This window comes from Vulpes lagopus, chromosome 6 (genome assembly GCF_018345385.1).
Source record: "Vulpes lagopus strain Blue_001 chromosome 6, ASM1834538v1, whole genome shotgun sequence".
NCBI lineage: Eukaryota > Metazoa > Chordata > Mammalia > Carnivora > Canidae > Vulpes > Vulpes lagopus.
Window position 1 is genome coordinate 48940265 of NC_054829.1, and position 15254 is coordinate 48955518.

Consider the following 15254-nt stretch of genomic DNA (forward strand, 5'->3'; position numbering starts at 1 on the left):
GATTTCCTCTTTTATTATTATATGCATTAATTTATATTGTCAGTAATTTATTTGTTCTTATATTATTATGAAATTAGAAAAAGTTTATGCCATTTAAAAATTATGTGACTTCAATAACTGTTTATCTTCCTTTATTTAAATAATTTCTGAAATGGAATTTACTATTTTAATGGACTTCTGTAGAATTTGTTTTTAATAATCTATTTTTTAACTATAACTGAAAAGATTTTATTTTTTAATAATCCACAAAACAGACAAAGTTTCAACATACTAATTATTCATGTGGCATTTCATTATGTATTCCATTTTATAAGAACTGGCCATTTTATTCTGATGGGCTATTAACATTAGGGCAGATAAATTGAGTGTTATTACTAAATGTGTATATCTCCATGAAAATAAGGTAGATTAAGGAAAAATGTTATGACATGAATATTTGATATTTTTATGCAGTAGTTACAAGCAAACTATTTTATAACCAAAGTGTTTAAGCTGCTCTATTTTGTCGTCTGTGTTCTTTAACCCTCTGAGTTACAATATAATATAATGGGACATAGAAAAACATTTGAATAGCAGAGTTTGCTTGTCTTTAAATCATTTATTGTTATATTAATTGTTTTATTTTAATAATCAAGAAGATTATATTTTGGGCAGCCCGGGTGGCTCAGCGGTTTAGCGCTGCCTTCGGCCCAGGGCTTGATCCTGGGGACCCAGGGCTTGATCGAGTCCCACGTCGGGCTCCCTGCATGGAGCCTGTTTCTCCCTCTGCCTGTGTTTCTGCCTCTTTCTGTGACTCTCATTAATAAATAAATAAAATCTTAAAAAAAGATAATATTTTAAATTCATTCAACAAATCTTATCACTAACTGCTCTGTTTTAGGCAATGTTTTGGGATCTGGAGAAATTTCATGAATGAAACAATTGAAAACATTCCTGTCCTCAATCTTACATTCTAGTGTGTATGTTTGAATAAATGGGCAGGAAGTGTATGTCACCTTCCTTGTACACAATAAATATTTTGATGCTGTTGACAACTCCACTTTCTTGATAGAGTCTCTCTTGGATCTACTTTATTGCCAAGCCTCATTCATGGTTCTTCTTTTCAACCTACTTGATCTTAGTATTCTTTGCAAAGTCCTTCTTTTAGTATTGTAAATGCTGGTGGTTCTAAAATTATGTCCCTTGGTACCTTTGCCCCTTTATACTCTTGCCCCAAACATTTCCATTTACTCCCAATACTTCATTTAACATCTTTTGCATGTGATGTACAATTCTAATCTCTTTTCTAACCTATGCTTTTTAATTCCAGATCATTGTTTTCCTGATCATATTCCCCTATGTATCCCAGAGTAAAGTTCAAGGCAAAAGCATGGTGTGAGGCAAATAGGGTAACTATAAGTGATAAATAGTAAATTTAAGAGAACCTTAAGTACCTAACAACATATCCTATGTAAAATACAAAAATTGACAAAAATATATGCATGTATTGAAAGGATAGCAATAAGTAGCCTTTAATCTATCCCTCAATCTGTGATAGGGTATACTAATAAATGATCAGTACAATTACCAAACATCAGAATCCATTAATTAGGAGAAAGATATATATTTGTCAAATATTGTAATCAAAAGATAGACTTTTTCAAGAACTTGCAATGCCTTGACAAAATTTCAAATATAGAAAATGTGTTCCCATAAAAATCTGTAACTACAACAACAAAAACAGAAATTATATGTGAAAATTAATAACAAGATTCTGCTACATAGGAAGTTTTTTTTACAACAATTCCATTTCTTTTTTTTCTCCTTAAGATTTTATTTATTTATTCATGCAGAGAGAGAGAGAGGCAGAGACATAAGCAGAGGGAGAAGCAGGCTCCATGCAGGGAGCCCAATGTGGGACTTGATCCCAGGACTCCAGGATCACACCCTGAGCCAAAGGCAGACGGTTAACTGCTGAGCCACCCAGGCATCCCTACATGGGAAGTTTTAAATATTCTCTAAACAACATTTAAGTCATGATTAGAAAACTAAAGCCCTTAATAATTAAAATTAAATACTAACAAATTTATCTCAATAATGACTTAAAACACTAAGATATTACCAATTAGAATCCATTATTGAAGTTAAACAAATGTACTAGTGTTATTGATCATATCCATAGTGAAAGTAGAATAATAATTTTTTAAATATTAAAATTAAGTTTGATTAAGTTTATCATCTATTCCTCATAAAACTCTTGACTGATTTAAAATAGAAGGTAGGGATCCCTGGGTGGCGCAGCGGTTTGGCGCCTGCCATTGGCCCAGGGCGCGATCCTGGAGACCCGGGATCGAATCGCACGTCGGGCTCCCGGTGCATGGAGCCTGCTTCTCCCTCTGCCTGTGTCTCTGCCTCTCTCTCTGTGTGTGTGTGTGTGTGTGACTATCATAAATAAATAAAAATTTAAAAAATGAAATAAAATAGAAGGTACTTCCATAATACATTAAGGAATAACATTTAAGACATGTAAGGAAGGCTTGTCTTCTCCTGCATCCCCAAAACTAGAACAGTGCCCAACCCAAAACAGGTTTGTAATAAAAATATACTGTGCTAGTCATTAATCAATATGTCTAGACACATCTCATCTCATAACTGGTTGGTGAAATCTCTAAAAGTTGATTTATAGATCCACTAGTTGAAGGAATGTTTGTAATATCTAAGCCTGGGAAGAAAGAGTAGAGACTGGAGGAAAACTGGGTTTGTTTTGAAGACTACTCCCAGCTAGTCCTCACTTCTGCAGGAACCTTAAGGGGAGAGAAACTGAATGCTGCATCTGAGATCACTTTGGCCAGGAGGGACTCTGAAACACAGGCTTACGGATTGGTACTTCAATATTGTGGTGAAAATGTATGTGAGAGAAAGAGAGAAAGGAGTTGTCCATGTGTTTGCAAAAAAAAAAAAAAAAAAAATACCGTGTGTACTTGGCAGATTGAGAACTTTCAGTATTTGAATATTGTTTATAGTGTCTTAGGCTTTTTAAATTTTTCAAGACATAATAGACAACATACTTGGACTAGCTGTCGTTATCAAAGCAGACTTTAGACAAAATAGGAATGAACACATGTAGCAGGTAACAGCCATTAACAGCTTCTAGTGAGGTACATGTATGGCAAAGAATCCAGGAAAGCTGAAAAACACTATGCCAGATATTTTAAAAGTTATATGTGATTAACAAACTCCTAGAAAAAGTTCAGTTAACAAACCACTTCAAAAACACATAGATAATTTGTATAGCCTATAACTATTAACAAAATAATATAGCAAGTTAAAGTCTTCCCACAATAACGCACCAGACTTACATGGTTTTATTTGTGAGTTTTACTAAATATTAAGAAAAAAAAAAAGATGATGAGTGGTGCCTGAGTGGCTCAGTGGTTGCGTGTCTGCCTTTGGCCCAGGGTGTAATCCTAGAGTCCCAGGATTGAGTCCCACATCACACTGCATGGAGCCTGCTTCTCCCTCTGCTGGTGTCTCTGCCTCTCCCTCTCTCTGTGTCTCTCGTGAGTAAATTAAAAAAAAATCGTTAAAAAAAAAATAGAGGATGAGCTTTTCCACAAGAAAGAAAAGGAGATATATGTCACAACTCATTTATGGTATTAGTATAATACTAATACCAAAACAGATTGGGACACCATGAGAGAGAAAATTTTCAGATCAATCTCATTCTTGAATATAGACATAAAAATCCAAAAGGAAAATCAGCAAACAATAGAAAGCATGATGAAGAATTTGAGGTTAACCCAGAATTTCAGGGTTGCTTTAACACAAAGAGTTTGTTAATGTAATTCACCACATTAAGAAACTAAAGGGAAAAAATCTAATCATTTTGATAAATGCAAAGAGAAAACTGTAAAATACAAATCCCTTAACATAAGGGAAAAAGAAACTTTCAAAGTATAATAATGAATATTTACCCTAAACTTACACAAAAATATATTCAAATAATTTATTCCAGATATTATAAATCCAGACTATGAACTTCCACTGTGAACAACAACTGAATCCCATCTTTTACAGAAGGTTCTGGCAGAGTAAGAGGAGAAAATAAAAAAAAAAAATAGTATGCAAGAATTTGAAAAGAAGAAACAAATATTCCAAAATGGGCACATTATGATACTTTCAATCAGAAACCAAAAATCTACAGATAATTATAATTAATATCCAATTCAAGGTATTGTCAGGAGAGCAAAGATGAGAGAGAGGGATTCAATGCCAGCAATTAAGTTACTAAATTGTTGGGTGGAGTATAGAAGCAATGGGAGTTTACACAGAATCAAGAAGAGACCAGGCAGGACAGGGAAGGAAATCAGGAACTATAGGAAGCAAGTACTACATCAGAAAGAGATATGATGATCTACCCCAGTGGTGGGCACTCCTGTAGGAGACTCCAGCCCTTTGCTACCAGCCCTGCCAAAGTCTACATTCTTCTGAGCCCAAGTGCCTCTGCCCCAAGATACTATCTAGTCACCACAGAACCAGAATTTGCTTCTAGTTACCACCACCACCTTTGCTAGAATCCACAGTTTCTTATTAAAGTCATTCATTGTTCCTATGGCTGTTGCCATTACGAAAGTTTGCAGTTGCCTGTGGAAGCCTGTGGCTTCTACTTTACCCCAGCCTCCTTCTCTCTCCTTTCCTGACAGCCTTGCCTTTGGCAGCACCTAATCATAGCCTGGTTTTCACAGCATTCTGGGAAATACATTTTTCAAGCATCTAGCTCCAGCAGTAGAGTAAGTATAGAAAGGTGAGTGTGGGCCTAGAACCAGCAGAAAATGACAGGTGGAGTTGATAAAAAAAAGATGAGGAAGTATGGCTAGATTAAAGTCACCATATGAAAATAAATAAAATTTTCATATAAATCATCAGAAATTAAGCACTAAAATAGTATTTATAATACTAATAAAAATAGCATAGCTATGGAAGATGCTAAAACATTTAAAATAATAGGACTAAAACTAAAATTATAAAACTTTATTATAAGACATTAAGGACTATCTAAATGAATTTCAAATTATGGCAAGATTAGGCTCATCACTATACCAGCTATTTTGTCCGGGTTTTTTATTTGTTTGTTATAACAACTCTAAAATTCATATGGGGGATCCCTGGGTGGCACAGTGGTTTAGCGCCTGCCTTTGGCCCAGGGCGCGATCCTGGAGACCCGGGATCGAATCCCACATCAGGCTCCCGGTGCATGGAGCCTGCTTCTCCCTCTGCCTGTGTCTCTGCCTCTCTCTCTCTCTCACTGTGTGCCTATCATAAATAAATAAAAATTTAAAAAAAAAAAATTAAAAAAAAAAATAAATAAAAAAAATAAAATTCATATGGAAGATCTAGGTCCAAGTCACACCTGGAATAGAATTGTGAAATTGTTCTGCCATATGTTGACATGAGATATATAGATAGACATAGGTATATAGATATTAATTCAGACCAAGTTATATGTGTAATAGACTGCAACTAACTGCAACTCCAAATTTACAGATATATGCCAAATTGATATATTATAGAACTATCACTCCCAACCAATAGGAAAATTACAGACTATTAAAAATATGCTAGCAAAATTAGCTAACATTACTTTAAAAACTAATTGAGATTCCTATCTCACATACTATACAAAATCATTTCCATGAAGACCAAATAGATAGCAAAATTAAAACTTTTAAAACGAAACATGAGGTAGAGAAAAATGATGCCTGTTAATCAAAAGTCACTACAGACAAAATGCAAGTTGAACAAATATTTTAACAACAGCTGACAAATATTGGTACCCAGAAACTACAGAGAATATTTACATATTAAATACAAATAATTGATTCAATAGAAAATTTAAAAAAGCATTTCATGAAAGAGAAAATACATCTGTTCTAATAAACACATGTGAAGACACTCAACCTAATTAGTCCTTGTAAAATGTCTCTTAGAGCCACAATGTAATACAATCTAACACCCACCAGACAGAAAATATTTAAAAGTCTGACAATATTAAGTGTTTGTAAGGATGCAGAATGAATGTTGGTAAAATGTAATTTGACAAAATAACTTTGGAAAATGATTTGACATTATTTGGTAGAAATCAAAGATCCGCATATCCCCTGACACCAATATTCAACTTCTAGAAATAAAGCCTTGAGAAACTCTTGCACATATATATAAAGAGACGTCATACAGATGTTCATGGAGGTCTGGTTTGTCTTAGCAAAACCTGAAAACAACCAAAATGTTTATTGAAAGGAAAATGGTTAAGTAAATGTTTATACAGTTGATGTACTGGTTCACTATAAAGCATAGGAAATTAATGATGAATAAATTTTCCAGGAATCTAAGACACTAAAATGCAGGTGTAGAGAAAATATATTTTTCAGACAATGACAGCAGAAGTACATATGGTTAAAGAATAAACTTAGATTACTTTATCCTATGGTCTAGCCACGCCAGATAATTTTCCCCAACTCCATCCCCCCCCACATACTCACACCCTGATCCCATCCCAAAATGTACTTTTTCACTGGTGGCAGCAACAAACTCTACCTCAGTTTTCAAAGGAAGACTACATTTACCAGTCTCTCTCCCAGGAGGGTTAGTGGCCATGTGAATACATTCTTGTCAAAGTCCTTATACTAATTTTCACAGCTGTACACATTCTAACCACCATCTATCTCTTTGGCTCTGATTTCAACTCTATTTCCTATTTAGCTTTTTCTGTTCTATATTACTCCTCAAACCCACTCGGCAAGCTGCCAGCTCAGGGCCTTTGAACTGGCTATTCCTTGTGGCTAAAAGCTATCCACAGGCTCGCTCTCTGACTTTATTAAGGGCTTTTCATCACCAAAATAATGCTTCTTTGATTACCTGATATAAAGTTGTAACTATATCCTTCATCCTCAAGAGTCCGTATACCACGATCAATGCTCTATTTTTTTTTTTAATATTGCCAGTCAGCTTCTAACTTACACTTTTGTTTGCCTTTTTACCTATTTACTCATTGGGTCTCTCTTCCAATTACAATATATTTGTCATAAAGTCACGGGTATTTTTTTTTTCCTCTTTGTGTAATGGTGTATCCTTGGTCTACTTTAAAAAGTATCTTAATGTTGAATGAATGACTTATCAAATAGATATGATTTTACCCTTATTCATTCTGGCTGTTACTGTCAAGAAATGCCATTACTGTCCCTACTGCAATGAACAAATACAGCTATGCTCTATGTATATTTAATGTCACATTCCCCTATTCTGGGATTATGCCAAATTACAAACTCAGTGAAGCTATTTTGCAATCAAAATTTGTTCGTTTCAGTCTTATCATGAATCACAAATCCTTTATCTGTAAAATTATCTGGCCCACAGATCTGGGCCAGAACATACTCCCCACTTGATGAACTTACTTGCATGCTTGTTGAAACACATAATGCTGGGCTACAATGCATTCTGTCCATGGGAAGCATTTATTCCAGTATAAGAAATAACTCTTCTGCTTACAATTTTTGAGATAATAGTTAGATTGCCACATGTTGTCTATTTTCCCATGTATTGGAAGAAGCCCTCCTAGGAGAAAGTTCAAAAAAACTTGCTCATCATAGTAAAAAAAAAAAAAAAAAAAAAAAAAAAAAAAAAAATCCTTGGCTTTATTTTTTGTAGATAAGAGAAATGAAACCTATCTAAGTTATCAACAACAGAAGTGCTAGATGACAAGTTGAGAACAAAACTGTAATAAATCTGTGTCATAGGGTGGCATTTATCTGAGAGTTTTAAAGATTCTAAAGTACAAACACATGTGCCGCCTGGAATCGACTCCCCACCCATCACGGCCCGGAACACTGGCATCATCTGTACCATTGGACCAGCTTCCCGATCGGTGGAGACGTTGAAGGAGATGATTAAGTTTGGAACGAATGTGGCTCGCCTGAACTTCTCTCACGGAGCTCACGAGTACCACGCAGGGACCATCAAGAAGGTGCGCGCAGCCACAGAGAGCTTCGCTTCTGACCCCATCCTCTACCGGCCAGTGGCTGTGGCCCTGGACACCAAAGGCCCTGAGATCTGAACCGACCTCATCAAAGGCAGTGGGACTGCAGAGGTAGAGCTGAAGAAAGGAGCCACTCTCAAGATCACCCTGGACAATGCCTACATGGAAAAATGTGACGAGGACATCCTGTGGCTGGACTACAAGAACATCTGAAGGTGGTGGAAGTGGGCAGCAGATCTACGTGGACGATGGGCTTATTTCTCTGCAGGTGAAGCAGAAAGGTGCTGACCTCCTGGTGACGGAGGTGGAGAACGGCGGCTCCCTGGGGAGCAAGACGGGTGCGAACCTCCCCGGGGCTGCTGTGGACCTGCCTGCTGTGTCGGGAAGGACATGCAGGATCTGAAATTCGGGGTGGAGCAGGACGTAGATAGGGTGTTCGCGTCTTTCATCCGCAAGGCGGCTGATGTCCATGAGGTCAGGAAGGTCCTGCGAGAGAGAGGGAAGAACATCAAGATAATCAGCAAAATTGAGAATCATGAGGGAGTTCGGAGGTTTGATGAGATCCTGGAAGCCAGCGATGGCATCATGGTGGCTCGAGGCGATCTAGGCATTGAGACCCCTGCAGAGAAGGTCTTCCTTGCTCAGATGATGATTGGGCGGTGCAACCGAGCGGGCAAGCCTGTCATCTGTGCGACACGGATGCTGGAGAGCATGGTCAGGAAGCCTCGTCCCACCGGGCTGAGGGCAGGGATGTGGCCAGTGCAGTGCTGGATGGAGCTGACTGCATCATGCTGTCTGGAGAGACCCCGAAGGGGATTACCCCCTGGAGGCTGTTCGCAGGCAGCACCTGATTGCCCGTGACGCAGAGGCCGCCATCTACCACTTGGCAATTATTTGAGAAACTCCGCTGCCTGGTGCCCATTACCAGCGACCCCACAGAAGCCGCCGCCGCGGGCGCCCTGGAGGCCTCCTTCGCGTTGCGGCAGGGCCACAGTCGTGCTCACCGAGCCTGGCAGGTCTGCTCACCAGGTGGCCAGACACCGCCCCCGCGCCCCCATCGTTGCTGTGACCTGGAACCCCCAGACTGCTCGCCAGGCCCACCTGTACCGCGGCATCTTCCCTGTGGTGTGTAAGGACCCATGCAGGAGGCCTGGGCTGAGGACGGGACCTCCGGGTGAACTTGGCCATGAATGTTGGCAAGGCGCCAGGCTTCTTCAAGAAGGGAGATGTGCTCATTGTGCTGACCGGGTGGCGCCCTGGCTCCGGCTTCACCGATACCATGCGTGTGGTGCCTGTGCCCTTCCTCCAGCGCCTGTCCCACCCCCTTCTCCCAACCCATCCATTAGGCCAGCAATGCTTGTAGTGCTCACTCGGGGGTTGTCACGTGGCACTGGTGGGCTGGGATGTCAGGGAAGATGAATGCCTCTGTAAAACATGACTTGTTTAGGACCCTGTTCGGTGCAGGTGGCCCAGAGCTGGGCTGCACATCAGGTGACCTCACCCCAGCAACCAACGAGGGAAGGGTGCAGGACTGGAAGCCCCAGAGTTTTAACACGGAGGGCAACTGCTCCTGCTTCTCCTCCTCTGTGTACTCCATTCGGTTCCTATAGAAAATGGATACGCAGAGAACTCCCAACCCTGGCCGGGTCTAGAGACCACCGGCAAGAATCACAGCCCAGGGCAGTGGTTCCAGTTACACTGGCTCAGGCCCTAACTTGCTTCTCCACCCCCCTGTCTCCCCCACTCCCACCTGCCCTTCTGTTCCTATGCTCAGCTGTTGTGGCAGGCAAACACTCCACCTTCCATTTCCCCCACTCCTGCAGCTCCCTCCAGGCCTGTTGCTATAGAGCCTACCTGTGTGTCAAACAACAGTTGAAGCAAAAAAAAAAAAAAAAAAAAAAAAAAAAAGAAAGAAAGAAAGAAAGAAAGAAAGAAGAAAGAAAGAAATTTCATCATTTCTTAATGAAAATATGAGAAAATAATTAACCATTGCACCAATGAAAGTCATTGATTAAATACTAAGTGAGAGCTACAATACAAAACTAAAGCAATCAACTAAACCCAAATGGGGGGAAAAAATAGAATAGCATAGCAGTCATAGTCTCTATCTTTGGGCTTCAATTCCTCAATATGAATTTAACAGCTGTATATATCTCTCCACCATGTATATTGAACCTTTAAACATATATGGTAATATTTGTTTAAGGACATTACATAAAATTATTTAGTTTCTCTCTTTTCTTAAAAGATTTTATTTATTTATTCATGAGAGACAGAGAGGCAGAGACATAGGCAGAGGGAGAAATAGCCTCCATGCAGGAAGCCCGATGTGGAACTCGATCCAGGAACTCCGGGATCAAGCCCTGAGCCAAAGGAAGACGCTCAACCGCTGAGCCAGGCGTCCCTAGTTTCTCTTTTATGCATTAAGATTATTGTATAAAATAGTGAAAACAACAAGTTTAAATAGTTCTTAAGTTCTTAGTGTAGATAAGTGTGGTAAGCAACCTTTTAAGATGGCTCCCAAGGATTCCTGCCTCCTTATTCAAGTCCTTCTATAATTTCTCCCCTTGAGTAGGCTGGACCCAGTGACTTGATTCCAACCAATGGAATATTGCAAAAACAATGGGATATCACCCCTTCGATTAAGTTATAAGAGATTGCGACTTCTATCTTGCTAGCATATGTTCTCTCTCTATTGCCTTCTTGGCTTGTGCAGTTTGATGAAGCAAGATGCTATGCTCAAAAGGTCCATGGGGTAGTCCCAGGCCAACAAGCAGCAATAAACAGAAGCTTTCAGTCCATCAACCTTTAAGGAGCTGATTCTTGCCAACAACCACCTAAGTAACATTGAAAGTAGCTCCTTTCCTAGTCAAGCCTATATGTAAGGACCCCTCCACCCACAGCTGACATTTTGATTGCAGATTTGTGAGAGAAACAGAGAACCAATATAAGCTCTGCTGAGAATCTTGACCCACAGAAATTTAAGGTAGTAAATGAATTTCAAGGTAGTAAATTTTGAGGCAAGTTGTTATGTTCAACGGATAACTAATGCAATAATAAATATTTATTTAACATTTATAATGTGCCAGGTATTTTTCTAAATGTTTACATCATTAAACTAATTTAATCTTTTAAACTCCCCTGTGAGATGGATACAGTTATTATCCCAAACATATGCTGAGACAAAGACACATAGATGAAACATCCTCAAAGTAGCATTCTCAGTTGGCAAGCAGAAGATAAAGGATGCAAACTCAGATTATCTTGGATAATCTGACTTTGTTCATTAAAAAAGACAGACATAAATATGTGGTCTTCACTATTCTATAGCACCATTCACTTCACTCTGACATCTGACATTTGTATATTTAAATTATTTAGCTTATTTCATTCAATCCATGAAATAACTGAGTATTTTAAAACACCAGTTTAAAGAAAGATGGAGGATCTACCCTACCTGATTTCAAAGTTTAAGTTAACAGTAATCAAGATAATGTGGTAATGCTGAAAAGATAAATAGATCAATCAGAAAGAAAGAGTACAGAATGGAATCCACAGGTATATGTTCAACTGATTTTTCACAAAGTCACCACATGAAGTCCATAGGTAAAGGAAAGTCTTTTCCACAGACACAAAATTCTTGAATAGATAGATAGCATTATAGAAAACAATTATCAATTCCTATTTCACACCATACCATACCTAAATATTAATTTGAAATGGACTATTGACTACCATAAAAGTCAAAACAATAAATCTTCTAAGAAAAAAAAAATAGTGAACAATGTCTTCACAACTATAGTAGGTAATGATTCCTTAGGTCACCACCAAAAGAAAAAGTAAATTGGATGTATTCATCATGAAATCTTGTGCTCATCAAGAGATACCACTAAGAAAATAAATAATAGAGCCACAAACTAAGAGGAAAATACAACACACAGGAATGTCAAAGGATTTAGATCTATAACATAACCACTATAACTTATATCCCCCAAATAAAAACAACCCCCATTTAAAAGTGGGCAAAACCACCTCACACCAATGAGAGTGGGGAAAATTAACAAAGCAGGAAACCACAAATGTTGGAGAGGATGTGGAGAAAGGGGAACCCTCTTGCACTGTTGATGGGAATGTGAACTGGTGCAGCCACTCTGGAAAACTGTGTGGAGGTTCCTCAAAGAGTTAAAACAGATCTGCCCTATGACCCAGCAATTGTACTGCTGGGGATTTACCCCAAAGATACAGATGCAGTGAAACACCGGAACACTTGCACCCCGATGTTTATAGCAGCAATGTCCACAATAGCCAAACTGTGGAAGGAGCCTCGGTGTCCATCAAAAGATAAATGGATAAAGAAGCTGTGGTCTATGTATACAATGGAATATTACTCAGCCATTAGAAACGACAAATACCCACCATTTGCTTCAACGTGGATGGAACTAGAGGGTATTATGCTGAGTGAAATAAGTCAGTTGGAGAAGGACAAACATTATATGGTCTCATTCATTTGGGGAATATAAAAAATAGTGAAAGGGAATGAAGGGGAAAAGAGAAAAAATGAGTGGGAAATATCAGAAAGGGAGACAGAACATGAAAGACTCCTAATTCTGGGAAACGAACTAGGGGTGGTGGAAGGGGAGGAGGGCGGGTGTTGGAGGGGAATGGGTGACGGGCACTGAGGCGGACACTTGACGGGATGAGCACTGGGTGTTTTTCTGTATGTTGGTAAATTGAACACCAATAAAAATTAATTTAAAAAAAAGTGGGCAAAAGCTTTTGACAGAAACTTCACAATAAAAGGTGAACAAATGACTAACAAGTACATGAATAGAGACAGTATCATCAGTAGTAAAGAAAATGTAAATTTAAAAAACATTAGAGAGTATCTTACAAATACTACATTAGCTAACTTTTTAAGTTTGAAAATACTGAATATTTCTGGGAATGTAAGCACCTTAAATCCTCATGTTTTTGATGAGAAAGTATAATGCTATAACCACTTTTACAAAGTGTTTGGCAATTCCTTAGATATTTCCTACATCTCACCTGTGATCCTGCAATTCTGTTTCTAGATATATATCCAAGAGAAATGAGTGCAACTGCCTTCCAAAATAAAAAGGCTTGTGAAAGAATGCTTGTGGCAATTTGGTTCATAATATACCCAAACTGAAAATGTCCATCATTGCAGGAAAATGAATTAACAAATTATGATATATTTATACAATGAAACACAAAGAAAAGAAACAAACTACTAATCACACAGCATACATGAATTTCAAGCACCTGGAGCAAAAGATTATTTACATAAACTATGTAAATATTGTATGATTTCATTTATATAATTTTCTTTTTAAAAAAGCAAACTAGTGTGCCTGGGTGGCTCAGTTAGTTGAACATTTAACTCTTGATCTCAGATTAGGTCACCTAGCTCAATGTTTAATCTTCTTGAGATTCACTCTCCCTCTCCCTCTGCCTCTCCCCCTGCTCACGCTCTCTCTTTCTCTTTTTCTCTCAAATAAGTGAATATTAAAAAAAAAAAAGCAAACTAGTCTATGTGATAGAGAGATAGAGGTAGCAGGTGGATGGGATTCACAAAAAAAGTGTCATCAGGAAAGTTCTGGAGTAATGAAATTATTCTAATATTGATCAACATGGTAGTTGCATGATCCTAACACTTGTCAAAACTTAAAATATATACTTAAGATCTGTGCATTTTTTATGTGTTAATAACACACACACACACACACAAATAAACAAAAAGCTTTTCATATATTAAAAAAAAAAAGAAACTCTGATAGATTAAGTAATTTGCCCAGCATCATACTGCTAAAACATGGCAATGTCTGGCCTGTGTCCTAGGTCTGCTGTTTCTAATTTATTGACATTTCTTATTGCACCAGTTGTTTTCTAGTGTGTTTTAAAATAAACCCTTTTTTTCCCAAATGAAATCTTATTTTAAGACCTTGGTCATATATAATTTTGGAGAGGAAAACACAGCTCTTACGTGTATGTATCTATATGTGTGTGTGTATGTGCAATGTGTAAACTAGCATAAACTAGTAGTTTATCATCTATATATGATGATAAAGAAATATCCCTGAGACATAATAAGTGAGAAAGCAGAGTGCTTAAGAATTTCTGTATGGCAACTGTATTCAACTGGAAATATGAATACCCGGGTATATGTAAGTGCACAGAGTACTTCTGAAAAGACACAGAAGTTATTAAGGGAAAAGGATGAAAGGAAGACTCATTTCCACTGGATGACTTTTGGCCTGTTAAATATTTTTAACAGACTACGCATATGTTTCTTTTGCAACAACTAAACACTGAAAGTTTATGCCAGCTCATAAACAACGGTTTCTTTTCTGGGGGAAGGAGTGTGTTGAGGTGGGTCAAGTTTATGAGAGCAAAGGAGTCTCTAACAGCCATATGACATGTTCCTTTCACAAGCAAATTGAAAAGATGTTAAAGATTGATTATTCTAAATGATGAGAATAGGAGTGATAGACATTTAATATTCTTTTGTCCTACAGTTTTTTTCTCCAAACTCAGGAAGAGAAGGAATGAATAAGAGAAGAAGAAAGAGGATAAAGAGGGAGGTGAGAAAGGGAGGACAGAAGGAACTAAAGAGAGGGAGAGTGGAAGAGGCCTATCAATAAGGGAAGAAGACAACGTGAAAGGGAGGAAGAGAGAAAGAGGGGAAAGGTTATCTTATATGGAACCCCATGCAAAACAGTACAGAGCATCACGGTTCTTATTGAAGCTAGGAGGAATTCAGATCCCCAGACTCTTTACCTGGTTCTATTGCAGCCCCTGTGGTATCTTTCAGAATTTTCACACTCTTCAAAGCACAGTAAATAACCTCTGTTCTGCACTGTAGCACCTCTGTGTTTGTAGTTAGCATTCGGTCACTGGACACGCTAATATGGATAGCACTGGGTGATTTCCAGTGATAGGAGACTTGTTTACATGCAAATTCTGATCTTGAGAGACACATTGGAGTTGCTTACCCTCTGCATGTATTAAGTTTTCCATTGGAAAGTTAATAAGGTACACAAGGTCACACATTCACCTCATAATACTGGGGCCGGGGGAGAGAGGGAATAGAGTTAGATATAATAAAAATTATAAATTCTATAATATAACATCTATGGGAAAAAATGGTTGCCTTTAGTTTGAAGGATATATAAGTTAGCATTTACTCATAATGGGCAATTTACAGGAGAAACCACAGTCTGCT

The 15254-nt window shown here is 38.2% G+C and overlaps 1 pseudogene; it reads left to right on the top strand.

Moving 5' to 3' along the window:
- Positions 1-9775, top strand: part of LOC121492547 — a 53855-nt pseudogene extending 44080 nt beyond the window's left edge.
- The last annotated feature ends 5479 nt before the right edge of the window (positions 9776-15254 follow it).